Source organism: Siphateles boraxobius, unplaced genomic scaffold (genome assembly GCF_051911475.1).
Source record: "Siphateles boraxobius isolate OS27281-9 unplaced genomic scaffold, OSU_SipBor_1 77, whole genome shotgun sequence".
In the NCBI taxonomy this organism is placed as follows: domain Eukaryota; kingdom Metazoa; phylum Chordata; class Actinopteri; order Cypriniformes; family Leuciscidae; genus Siphateles; species Siphateles boraxobius.
The window spans coordinates 17,883,172-17,895,619 of record NW_027509205.1 but is presented as its reverse complement, the minus strand read 5'-3'; the positions used below and the strand labels follow the sequence as shown (position 1 = coordinate 17,895,619).

The following is a 12,448-nucleotide window of genomic DNA, read 5'->3' as shown; positions in this document are numbered from 1 at the left end:
CCTCCAGTCTTCAGTGTCACATGATCCTTCAGAAATCATTCTAATATGATGATTTGCTGCTCAGAAAATTTTTATTATTATCAATGCTTAAACAAATGAGGTTCAGCTTTACGTTATTGGCTGTCGGAGGTTTTGTCAGAACCAACCGTTACTCTGGCCCTGTTTACACCTGTATTTAGATGCGTTTTTGATGATCACAAGTGGACGACAATAAATACAGGTGTAAACGGTGTCTAAAAGGTCACTTTTGACCTCTTCCAACCACTTCCAGAGGTAATTAGAAATGCATTCGACTCTCCACCTACTGATCTTACGCTAAACAATATGGGAAGCATTTTTTTGTCCACCTGGTTTCTATTTCTGGAGTGTCACACTGTGTAGCCTCACCCACCGTGAAATATAGGTCCAAAGTCTTGCTCTACATAATTGTACATTTAACATCTAATATCTTCTGCTTGTTATTGTGAATTAAATGTGGATAGACAAATTGTGTCACAAGAAACGTGTTGTGTTGTGTGTGGTTAGAACACCTTACATATTTCCACCAAATACAAACAACTAAAAAGATCCCGTTTTATATAAGCTGAGCTGCAGCATTTAACTAAATAATGACTTAATTTTGCCTTTAAGGCCTTTATTTGAATTGCTATAATCACTGAAATCATGTCACAAAGCGACTTCTATGAAGTTACTCAGGTGGATCTTCTATTCTAGCCTTCTATTTAATTAAATTGTTCGAATGATCCGATTCAGCATGAGATGGAGGACATCGAGGAGAATATGTTTGATTATTTCCTCAGTTTGCCTGGCTGTAAATATGACAGAAAATGACCATGTGGTATTTTATTTTGTTCTGCAGTTTATTCTGGGTAAGAGCTGCTCACTTGGACTAAAAGAGAGCGTCTGACTGGCATGTAAAGCAACCAACCACAGCTTGTTTTGTTGCTGCATGCTTTTACAGGTTGATCTAAAATAGATGGTATCACAGTTAGTCAAGTCAATTCATGTTTATTTGAATAGCACTTATCACAATAGATATTGTTTCAAAGCAGAGATGCATGTTTTACTGTTTAGCCTTTACAGGAAATGTGCTTTAATGTCCTCAGTGAGCAAAGAATATTTTAAATAACTTGCCAGATAGAGAAAGTGCTTTCCAGTTTTTGTGCATCATTATGCATCATATGGTCAATGAACAGATGTTAAGCTGAGACTAGTTGTGTTGCTACTTTCACTTAGTCAGTCTCCAACGCTGGTAACACGAAACTGCCTAGTAGAGTTAAACCAGATGTAATGTAGATAATTGAACGTAAGGATCTCACTCAAAATGTCAGATTTCTTTAAATGTTTTTTTATGTATTACAAGACAAAGAATGTTGACAGATCTGTTAAATAGATTTGGGAAATAAATATGCAAGTGATCAGTAATTGGAAATTTGAAAATGCTGAGATAATGCATTAAAATCGCTCTAAAACTGGGATTTCATTATGCAGGATTTGAGGTCATGGTTAATTTGCTCAGATTTATCGTCCCCAGGTTGTCCAGGACAGGCATGCACAAGAAGCCGCAATGATTTGTGGGTAACATTAAGGCGAGGATGCTGCCAAGAGCCTAGACCCTCTCACAATCCCCCCTGCAATCTGTTAAGGTGGTCACCGACAGCAACTGCTAAATCAGCGCTGTCTCTTTTCAGCAGAAGAAGGGACGGCCATTTGCCACTGCTTCTTGTTTATTAACAACACCAGCGCTGTACATTTACAATCATTAGCGGCTGATCATAACATGCGTTTATAAGAAAGCTTCTGTGAAAGTTGCACCAAAGTTCATAATCTCTCTTTGTCTGAGACGGCGGGAAATGCTAAAGTGCAAATGTCGGCCATTCCTGACAGGCCGACTTGCGTGATAAGATGTTGGGTGACACGTTTCGTGTTCCGTATGCATGCCGGGGGCCCCGGAGGGGTACAACACTCGACATTCACAAAACTTCAATATTAACTCCACGTCATAATCGCTCAGCTCATCAAAGGGACAGAAATTCAAATGAGCAACACCCCCTCCACCCCCTCCGAATCCTGATAAGACAACCTGAGTCCTTGTGAAAGATGAGCTATGGCTATTTCTGGAGACTGGAGTGCTCTCTTGCCACAGGGCGAACCCTGAATAGCCATGGCTGGAATTACTTGAAAAGAGGGGGACTGGCTCATGCACTTGGGGCTTGTCATTGTCGAAGAGCTTTTGTTCCCTCGTCTCATAGATCACGCTTTGAAAGCACTTCTCATGGTTAAGATGGATATGAAACTGTAGCACAGAGCATATGTTAAGAAAATCCTGGGAGAAATGCTTGACCCATTTTAGCGACTGTGGTCTATGCATGCTTTGATTGATCATAGAGGTTTGTGGATGTTTGACGGACTTTTGTGCTGGTAAAATGAAGGTTACGAATTAGGCAGAACTGGCTGTTGAAATTTAGCGCACTATATCAACTATAATTTTGATTAATAGGATAATTTAGATGATAGATTTTGAGATGATATGGATTTATAAGACTGATAGTCCTGACTTTACAGGAATATATATAAAAAAAAATATATACACACACACACACACACACATATATATATTTATGTATATATATATGTATGTATACGTATATACACTATATATACACCTTAATAATTATTACAGTTTTCATAAAGGCCTTAAATCAAACAGCTACTGTGAAAGTTGCTGTTGCAATAGCAACAAATTCAGGGTCACTCACCTCTGAATGATCCTCATTCTTGAAACTGATAAGATCTTTTTTTGAATTTTGAAGCCTCCTCTGAAAATGATTCGCTTATGATGTCCAAGTCTGAAAACTTTATAACAGTGAAATGATAACATCAAGACCAGAATTTTTGGCAGGCTGCAGTGAATCTTGTATTCTGCTGAAAGGTTTTAATTGTGGGAGGACACCGTGAGTACAGTAAAACCATTATGAAGCACTTCTGTTTATCACGTCAGATTTGAATGTTTGTGTTACGCTGTGAACTCTGAGGTACATGCGGTCCTTGCAGTCTCTTGAGCTTTAGCTAACATGCTGTATGATACAGAGATGTGAGATAAGCTTTTATTTTTCATCGTAAAATATTATTCATGCTAAAGTTGTGTGTATTCCGTTATTCAGGATATTATATACTGTACACATTTACAAGAAAATGACATGCTTTAAATAATCAAAATTTGCAAAAACAAATTTAACCCTCTGGTACTGTTTGTGTGTCGGTAAAAAAATACTCTTTTTTTTTTTTCAATGAAATGAATGTACTATATTTTAATTCGATAATATTTTTAACTTAATATTGTGTATTCTTATGGGATTTTATGGTACTAAATTATATTTATGCAGTAGTTATAATCCATTTATTCACTTTTTGAGCATGGACCTGAAAAAGAAATTTCCAACTTAAACCTTCTTACTTAAAACCTTCCAACTTAAAACTTTCGGATTTATCCTGAAAATGTTTTATCTGTACAGAGATAAAGGGAAGGAGAAGGGAGCCTTCACAGTGGCTGGAGAGACTAGTTGACACGTCAAGACTGCATTGTCGTCGTGTCCAGGCGCAGGTCCTTCATCAGATGCGGATACGGCCTGAATCTGGCGGACTGCGGTAAACCTCGGGTAATGTGTTAGGTGTATGCTAGGTCAAAGAGATGTTTTTTTAGTCTAGATTTGAACTGACAGAGTGTGTTGGCTTCCCATACAATGTTAGCAAGACTGTTCCAAAGTTTTTGTGCTAAATAGGAGAAGGATCTACCGCCAGCAGTCGATTTTGATATTCTAAGTATTATCAACTGACCGGAATTTTGAGATTGCAATAGACGTGACGGACTATAACGTGTTAAGAGCTCGCTCAGGTACTGGGGAACTAAACCATTTAGTGCTTTGTAAGTATTCAGTAATATTTTAAAATTTATACAATGTTTAATAGGGAGCCAATGCATTGTTGACTGAATCGGGCTAATATGGTCATACTTCCTGGTTCTGGAACTCTAGCGGCTGCATTTTGGACCAGCTGTAGTTTGTTTATTAAGAGTGCAGGGCAAACACCCATAATAGCATTACATAAATCTAGCCTTGATGTCATGATATGCATGAACTAACTGTTATGCATTTGTAATTGAGAGCATTTGAAGTAATTTAGATATATTTTTTAAGATGAAAAAATGCGGTTTTACAGATACTAGACACGTGACTTGACAGAGCAGCCACAAGTGTTAGACAGTATTCTAGGTTAGTATGTGAGGAAGTTTTTTGTCCAATAATTAGAATCTCTTTTTTTACTGGTCCTCCAGTTTTTTCTATCAGCTATGCCAGGGATGGGCAACTTCGGTCCTGGAGGGCCACTGTCCTGCAGAGTTTAGCTCCAACCCTGACAAAAACTTTTTTCCAGTAATCCTGAAAACATTGATTAGCTTGTTCAGGTGTGTTTAATTAGGGTTGGGGCTAGACTCTGCAGGACAGTGGCCCTCCAGGACCGAAGTTGCCCATCCCTGAGCTATGCATTCCGTTAATTTGGTGAATTGGTAGGTTTGTCAGGGCATGAAGAAATATAGAGCTGAGTATCATCAGCATAAGAGTGAAAACTAATGCCATGCTACCTATTGATATTTCCTAAGGGTAGCATGTACAGAGTGAACAGCAATGGTCCTAGTACTGTGCCTTGTGGTACGCCATATTTTTGATCGATAAGACATCTCTTCATTTACTGCTACAGACTGATAACGTCAGATAATTATGATTTAAACCATGCTAATGCAATTCTACTATTGCCAACATAATTTTCAAGTCCATTTAAAAGAATGTTGTGGTCAATGGTATTAAATGCAGCACTAAGATCGAGTAACACTAATAGAGAGATACAACCACAATCGGATGATAAGAGTAAATCATTTGTGACTCAATGAGAGTTGTCTCAGTACTATGATACGGTCTAAATCCTGACTGAAAATCCTCGCAGATACCATTTCTTTCTAGAAAGGAACATAGTTGTGATGATACTGCCTTTTCTAGTATCTTTGACAGAAAAGGTAGATTTGAGATCGGCCTGTAATTGACTAATTCTGTAGGATCAAGTTGCGTTTTTTTTTAACAAGCAGTTTAATCATAGCTAGCTTAATCCTAATGACAAAGATGAATTAACAATATTAAGAAGAGGATCTATGACCTCTGGAAGCATCTCTTTCAATAGCTTAGCCGGTATAGGGTCTAACATACATGTTGTCAATTTAGATGATTTAACGAGTTTATAAAAGTCTTCCTCTCCTATAGCAATGAATGAATCAATTTTTCCTCAGGGAGACTACAATGCACTGCCTGATGCGATACTGTAGAAGACTGTTGCATAGTTATAATTTTCTCCCTGATATTATCAATCTTGTAAGTAAAGAAGTTCATAAAGTCATTACTGCTGTGCTGCTTGGAAACGTCTGGGGATGAAGCTTTATTTTTCGTTAATTTAGCCACTGTTTCAAATAAATACCGAGGGTTTTGTTTATTTTCTTCTACTAGGGTTTGAAAAATATGCAGATCTAGCAGTTTTTAAGGCCTCTCTGTACGCAATTGTGCTCTTTCCATGAAATGCGGGAAAAAAAACTCTAGTTTTGTTTTCTTCCAGTTTTGCTCCTTTTTTTCTGGCTGCTCTCTTAAGGGCCTGAGTGTGCTCGTTGTACCACGGAATTGGACTATTTTCTTTAATCTTCTTTAAGCGCAGAGGAGCAACTGTGTCTAAAGTGTTGGAAAGGAGAGGGTCAAACGTTTCTGTTGCAATATCGAGTTCTTCTAAGCTATCTGGGATGCTGAGGAGATGAAACTGATCAGGAATAGTAATAAAGCGATCTTGATTGGCAGAAGTGATAGGTCTAACATATTTGCAGACCTGCTAACCTGTACGCATTTTGCGTAGTGGGTACGCATTTTGACCTCAAAGTACGGTGGTACGATTTGTCACTCTAAACTACGCAAAAACCTCCGCAGTCCTCAAATCAAGCAACAGCAAAAGAAGCGGAGTTCGACCAATCATAGCGCTGGGTTCATTCCCCAAATAGCAAGCGGGGATGTTTGACAGATGCGTAAGGCCTATCACTAAAAAGAGTGAAAATCGGCAGCAAGACCGATCCTCTTCCACTCCCGCGGCCCAACGTCTGACTGAGTTCATAAGCGAGGACAGTAGGCTACAGTAGTCACAGCACTTCTGACTCCTGAAGGTAAACGGGCTGGGGTGGATGTGGAAAGTTGAAATATTGTTTTTAGTTAACTTAATCTGGATTCGATGATCATACGGGAGTGATCGCATGGATTAAAATACTCCTTCATTCATGGTCACTCAGATAAGAGGAAAACATCATTCAGCCATGCAAATTATAAAATGCTTAAGTATGCATTTTAAATCTAAATGAACAATAAATCTAAATAAAATTAAAATCGCTATGGCTTAGTGATTATGAAAGTTTTGTAATTTGTGGATTACTGATAAGCACGAGTCTGGAGAAACAGGCATTTATTCATTCATTCTCAGTGTTGAGAAACGTAGTCTGCATGTGTTATGTTATTGTTAATAACTAAAGTACCTAACATAATTATTTTGTATGAATACTAGCGTATTAGTTAGGCTACTTATGGATTAAAAAGTACCGTTCTATCAGTACTGCGCGCTCTCTCTCTCTCTCACACAAACACAGACTGTCAGAATGTCAAAGCATTTTGTATTATCCATCCGTGTTTTAAAAATTCGTTAAAAGACAGACGTTTTACTGTTAACACAGCCCCATATTTCGGATTCATCTACTTGATATTCTTTTTAGAATCAGTGATTCGTTTTGCTATTATTGGACTCCTGTCTATTCATTGTCAACTATTTTCTATATGTTTGTATTGGCTAAAATATGTATAAAATATACATCTAAAATATGTTTGTATTGGCTAACGTTTATTCAGCTAATGCGTGTCCTGTTTAAAATGTGCAATGTTCAAATGCAAAGACAGCACGTCACAAATAAAAGTCCTTTTTCCTGTGTGATTTAGTATCATATTTGGATATCGGAATAATAAATTAAGTAGTCTATCTTAAATGTACACATCTATTTGTTGTTGTTTTTTTACTGTTTTCTAGGGGTTTCTTAATTTTAGACTAGTTATTAATCATGAATAAAAAATGGCCAAAAATATGACATTGATATGACGAGAGTATGATTACAACGAGTAGGTCTTGACACGTGTTGTTTAACTACAATAGCGTTCAGAATGTCTTTAAATGCCAATCCCAATGCATATTTTTCATGATCTATATATTAAAATCACCAACAATTAGGACTTTATCTGCAGCCAGTACTAACTCTGATAAAAAAATAAAAAAAATTCAGCAAATTCTTTGATAAAGTCTGTATGGTACCTGTATACAGTAGCCAGCACAAATCTCAAACGTGATTTATCATTTACACTAGATAGTGTTACATTAAGCACCAACACTTCAAAAGGATTATATTTAAGGCTAGACTTCTCAGTAATTCTGAAGACATTACTATATATTACAGGAACACCTCCTCCTTTGCCTTTCAGATGAGGCTCATGTTTATAACAGTAATATTGCAGTGGACTCATTTAAAGTAATGTAATCGTCTGGTTTTAGCCAGGTTTCTTTCAAACACAGCACATCTAGGTTATAATCTGTAGTCATATCATTTAAGAATAAGTGTTTTTGAAGTAAGGGATCGAGCTTTATCATTTGTTCATCCGTATTATATCTGCTTTTTATTTGTTGAACATCAATAAAATTTTTACACTTAAATGAGTTTAGGAGTTTTTTGTATATCCTAATTTGGGGAACAGACACATTCTCTATAAGATGAATCTAGGTGAAAGAGTCTCTATATGATGGGATTTATCTGACCTCGGTGACGTGAGACAGCTAGCAGACGGTAAGTTTAGCCAGTTTGTCTGCTTCCTGACCTGAGCTTTAGAGCACAGACTGAAGTTTGGTCTATTTTTAAACACGACACTTGGCAAATTATTGCTGATGTGTAAAAAAGTTTTAAAAAGTGGACTTAAAGTTATAAAATTTAACATTTATTTTTATGAAAAATTTTAAATGAAATATATATTCTCCAAAACATAGTTTACTCTAAAAAACTGTGAGAAAATCAAAGCTATAAATCTAAACAAGCTATGTTCTAAAAATGAGGTTGATATCTTTTAGAAAAATATCTTTTAGTAAGTTTGTGTGCATTTTATTTGTGCGCAGTTACCAACCGTTTCCAATAGATGAAATCCATCTCCCATCGATTTCCAATGCGATTGTATTTGACCACGAATAAAAAACCACTAACAAAGTGTCACTTTTTTTTCATGTCCATATAACCTTTTCAAATTGTGTGTGTGTGTGTGTGTTGTATGTTGTGTGTGTGTGTAAGTTTCATACCATTCCGATGAAGTAAAAAAAATAAAAAACAACGTAAAACTTTTCAGTCAAAAATGGTCGAATAGCACTAGAGGTGCTATATAATGCACTTATATAGCACTCCGCTTATAATGCACTCCGCTTCATGCCTAACAACACCCCTTAGCTGTTCTAAATTCACTGTAAAACACGGCTTCGCAAGGCTTTAATGTAATTCACACTTTCTGCAAATGGCAATTTTCTGGAGGCTTTGAAAAAACTGTAATTTGAGCAAGTTTTTAATGACTTTTAAATGTAATGTAACCTATACAATTTGTAAAACATATTTGGTGTTTGTGATTTTATCAGATAATTTAATGTAAGATATCTTATTAATAGTAAAAGAAGGAAATTAACAATATCCAGTCTTAATATAATAATTCAAATTATATTAAAATGTATCGATGTACAAACCCAGACTTCTAGGGTTAACACATTTAACTATTACTTGACATGCATCAGTATTTTAAGCAAACTGTTGGTGAAGAGTCTCAAACTTTTTGGTAATAGGTGTCTTAGTTAATATTGCTTAAAACTCCATGTGTAAATTACTAAAAAGTGGCTTGGAAAAATGATGCATAATTTTTTTTTAAGTGAATCAAGCAATCCAATGTTCACAGTGTAGTTAATTTATATAGTAATTTAACCATTTGTAAATTAATTTCGTTGCCATCTTGAATGCATTTTTCCTGCTGAGTTTGCAATGAATTGTGGGATTGCGGTCATGTCTACAAACATATCTTTTAGCTAAATAGCAGTGCCTATCACACCTTAGAATGCAGACTACATAGGTGGCTCACTAGTTTTTGAAGCACAGCTATAGTTCATATAAATTTCACAATGCACAAGCAATCGTGAAATCTGAGAATTCTGATAAACATCTTGACAAAAACATGATGATCAAGACAGACACGGCTAATCATAACTAACCCGTGTCTTCCTGTTAAAAGCCTACGCAGGTTTTTAGCTGTCTTACCTTCAGTTGGGATTTATGACTTCCTGGTTGGCAGTTTGTTAGTTTCCTGGTTTCGGCAGCAACGCGGGAGGCCCAGGAGACGGAGGAAGGCTGAGGCGAGGTAATGATGGCTCTCTACTGCGGGCTTTGTCTTCCTTCCTGAAGCCTCCTGGATCTGGGATAGCTATTAACGATCCCCTTGAATAATTCACACTGATGGATAAAACACCTCCACAATTAACGGCATGCCACGCTGAACCACCCACTCCACTGAGGACCACTGGAAGTGACGGCTCATTGTAAAATATTCACACGCTCTCTCGTTTATATACCGAGGTAAAGATCTGGGGGTTATATGTCTTTGAGAAATACATTCATTCACTGAGGAACAAGGTTTTGAATATAACTAATTTTAATTTTGCCTAAAGACCCCCTGTGATGAAGATCTAGTTTTTAATGTTGTTTATATGTCTAGGTGGTGTTTTTAATATGCTTTAAGACAAACCATGTCCAAATTCATAAGTCAACACCATTGCTGACTATTTTCACTTTAAAACTGCACTGAACCAAAAACAGTCACAAAATTGTGGTTTGAAATCTACGGTGTTTCTTTATACCTTGTAGCCTAACTAATCATGTCAACATACGGACAGGCTTTACCATATCATTAACTATGACCGCTCTGAAACAGGGAGTCTCAAGAGAATCCGGGTTATCCTGGTATATTTTTTCTGTTGAAATGAAACATGGGGTACATTTAGCATTATAGTGGGTAAATTATGTATATGATGTATATTACGATTTTATGATGCCTTGCTCCATTGACGTTCTGAGTTGTTCAATGCGTTCCTAAGGATACTGATTGTTAGAAGCCCCTATTATGCTATTCTAAAGTTTCCTAATGTTGTTTTGGAGTCTCCTACAACAGGTTTACATGCATCAAAGGTCATTTCCTGATAATATACATTTGCACATCAACACCATTTCTAATGATTCTCAAACGACTCGTCAGATGAATCAATAAATCCCTCCTTTCCACAAGCTACTCTGCTCTGATTGGCCAGACACTTCAGTCTGTTGTGATTGGTTTACCGCGTACATCGCGCGTGTCGAAAATAAAAACCGCCCATTGCCATAACAAAGTCAGCTCCGCGTGTTCTAAACTAAAGACAGTAACGAACAATGACATTGATTTTTCCATATTAATGCAAACATGAGTCTGATGATGAAACATTGGCAGAACTAGTGATTTAACCCGAACTTCCATCGCAGGACAACTCGAGCAGGACGTTTCTCAGTGATACATTATGAGATGTTGCAACTGTAATTCCTCACCGTCAGCATTAACAACTGCATGTCCATCAACAAACCGATTATTTTACTTGTAATAATTTATTTACCGAGTATTTTTCTAATACATTGCGGTGAACACGTGGAAACTGTATCAATAACAGTATGCAATGTACACATTAGCCGAGCTCTAGCGTGAATGATTGATGTAACATAAACGTTGGTAAAACAAATCTTGCTCCATGTTTAATCTTTCCTCAAAGTAGTGAGAATGACAATCTGTATTAATAGACACAGTTATAGGTAATAGTGGCCCACAACTGATTAGCAGAAGTATTAATTATGTGAGTTAACCAGTTAGGAGAGACCTAACGTTACACAATATAAAACTCAAAACTAAGTATTTTGAACACCATATTTCAAGAGCAAGCAGTTTGCGAATCCTGCATTGAACTCTGAGATTTGAGAAGCAGTCGTCTGTAAAATAAAGGTAACCGCAAAAGTTTAGGATTATACTGCTGTGGTAAAAATGAATTTTAACCATTGATTCTTCACATGCACTTCATTGGGCAGTGAAAAAAACTGGCTTTACCTTCACATTTTAGAGCACAGTGTATTCTCTCGACATGATGATATCCAGTATCCACAGGAATCAGCTGCAGTGTTTGAGGTTCAAGTTTTCCCTGGTGTCTGCGCGCGCAATAAATGGGTGGGCAATATGCTAATGTTTCATCCTGACATCACAACGAAACGGCTTTTGACTCGTTTGAAAAACGATTCATTTCATTGACTCAGAGTCGACTCTTACTTTTGAAAGACAATCATTTTATATATGGTGCACTTTCAGATTTGAAACTTTGCAGGATGTTTTCACACTACATGAAAGGTAATTTCAAAAATTCATAATAGAGGCCCTTTAAGACATCCGACCAGACCTAACTGTTTTATATACAAATATGGGTTATTTTTACGTGTTTGCGCACATTATATCAGCAAGCAACGTAATACGCACATGTTGACAGGGTGGAGACGGCGATATACTGAGATTTTACTGAGATATATTATCCCATGCGAATTGGCCATTATTATTACAGACGTCCTGTGGTAAAATTACATTACCCCACCTCTCCATGTTAAACTAGTCCCGACCGAATAGGGCTTAAGTGACAATTGTGAGTCCATTTACTTTGTGAAAAGTATGAAACCATCTCTCCTCAACAATTCACTTGATTTGAGGTACGCAGGATGAGTTAGAGCCGAGGTTTGGTAGGGTTAAGGAGTTTGTTCAAATCCCTGTGATAATAGTCACTAGTCAGTTTTGTATTTAAAACCATATCAAACTTACTATGAAAAAGCCGTTGTGATATACAGTAATTAATATTTTTATGTACAAAAAGTTGTTTTTTTAAGAACTTCATAGGTTTCAGATTAACAAATTTGAAAGTACAGCGGATTTCTTTATGAAAAAAATATAAGACAAAGGAAAAGAAAATGTAAGAAAATCGTAAGAAGTCTGCTTTCTTGAGGGCCCTGTTTGCTTTAGCTTTGTCCTGTCATTGCAATAAGTATTCAGGGGTGAGGAGCCCCGGAAGACATAAAACTTTTCGCAGCTTGTGTATTCTGTTTCATGAGCAGAACTTCATAGAGCAAATGAGCTGCACATGTCTGACACGCTCATGTAAATTAGATAGGAACTTCAACCTTGCCCCAGCTCTATGCAAACTTTATTTG

The 12,448-nt window shown here is 36.8% G+C and overlaps 1 protein-coding gene across 2 annotated transcripts in view; it reads left to right on the top strand.

Moving 5' to 3' along the window:
* tshz2 (teashirt zinc finger homeobox 2) overlaps window positions 1-12,448 on the top strand; it is a 122,344-nt gene that overhangs the window by 22,831 nt on the left and 87,065 nt on the right. Inside the window, exon 1 of one of the 2 annotated variants that reach the window (XM_077218864.1) lies at window positions 9,467-9,548. The exons of the other annotated variant lie outside the window; for it this stretch is intronic. The gene's annotated coding sequence lies outside the window, so the exon portion shown is untranslated. Of the gene's footprint in view, window positions 1-9,466; window positions 9,549-12,448 lie in introns of those variants that run through there. 2 annotated transcript variants of the gene reach the window in all.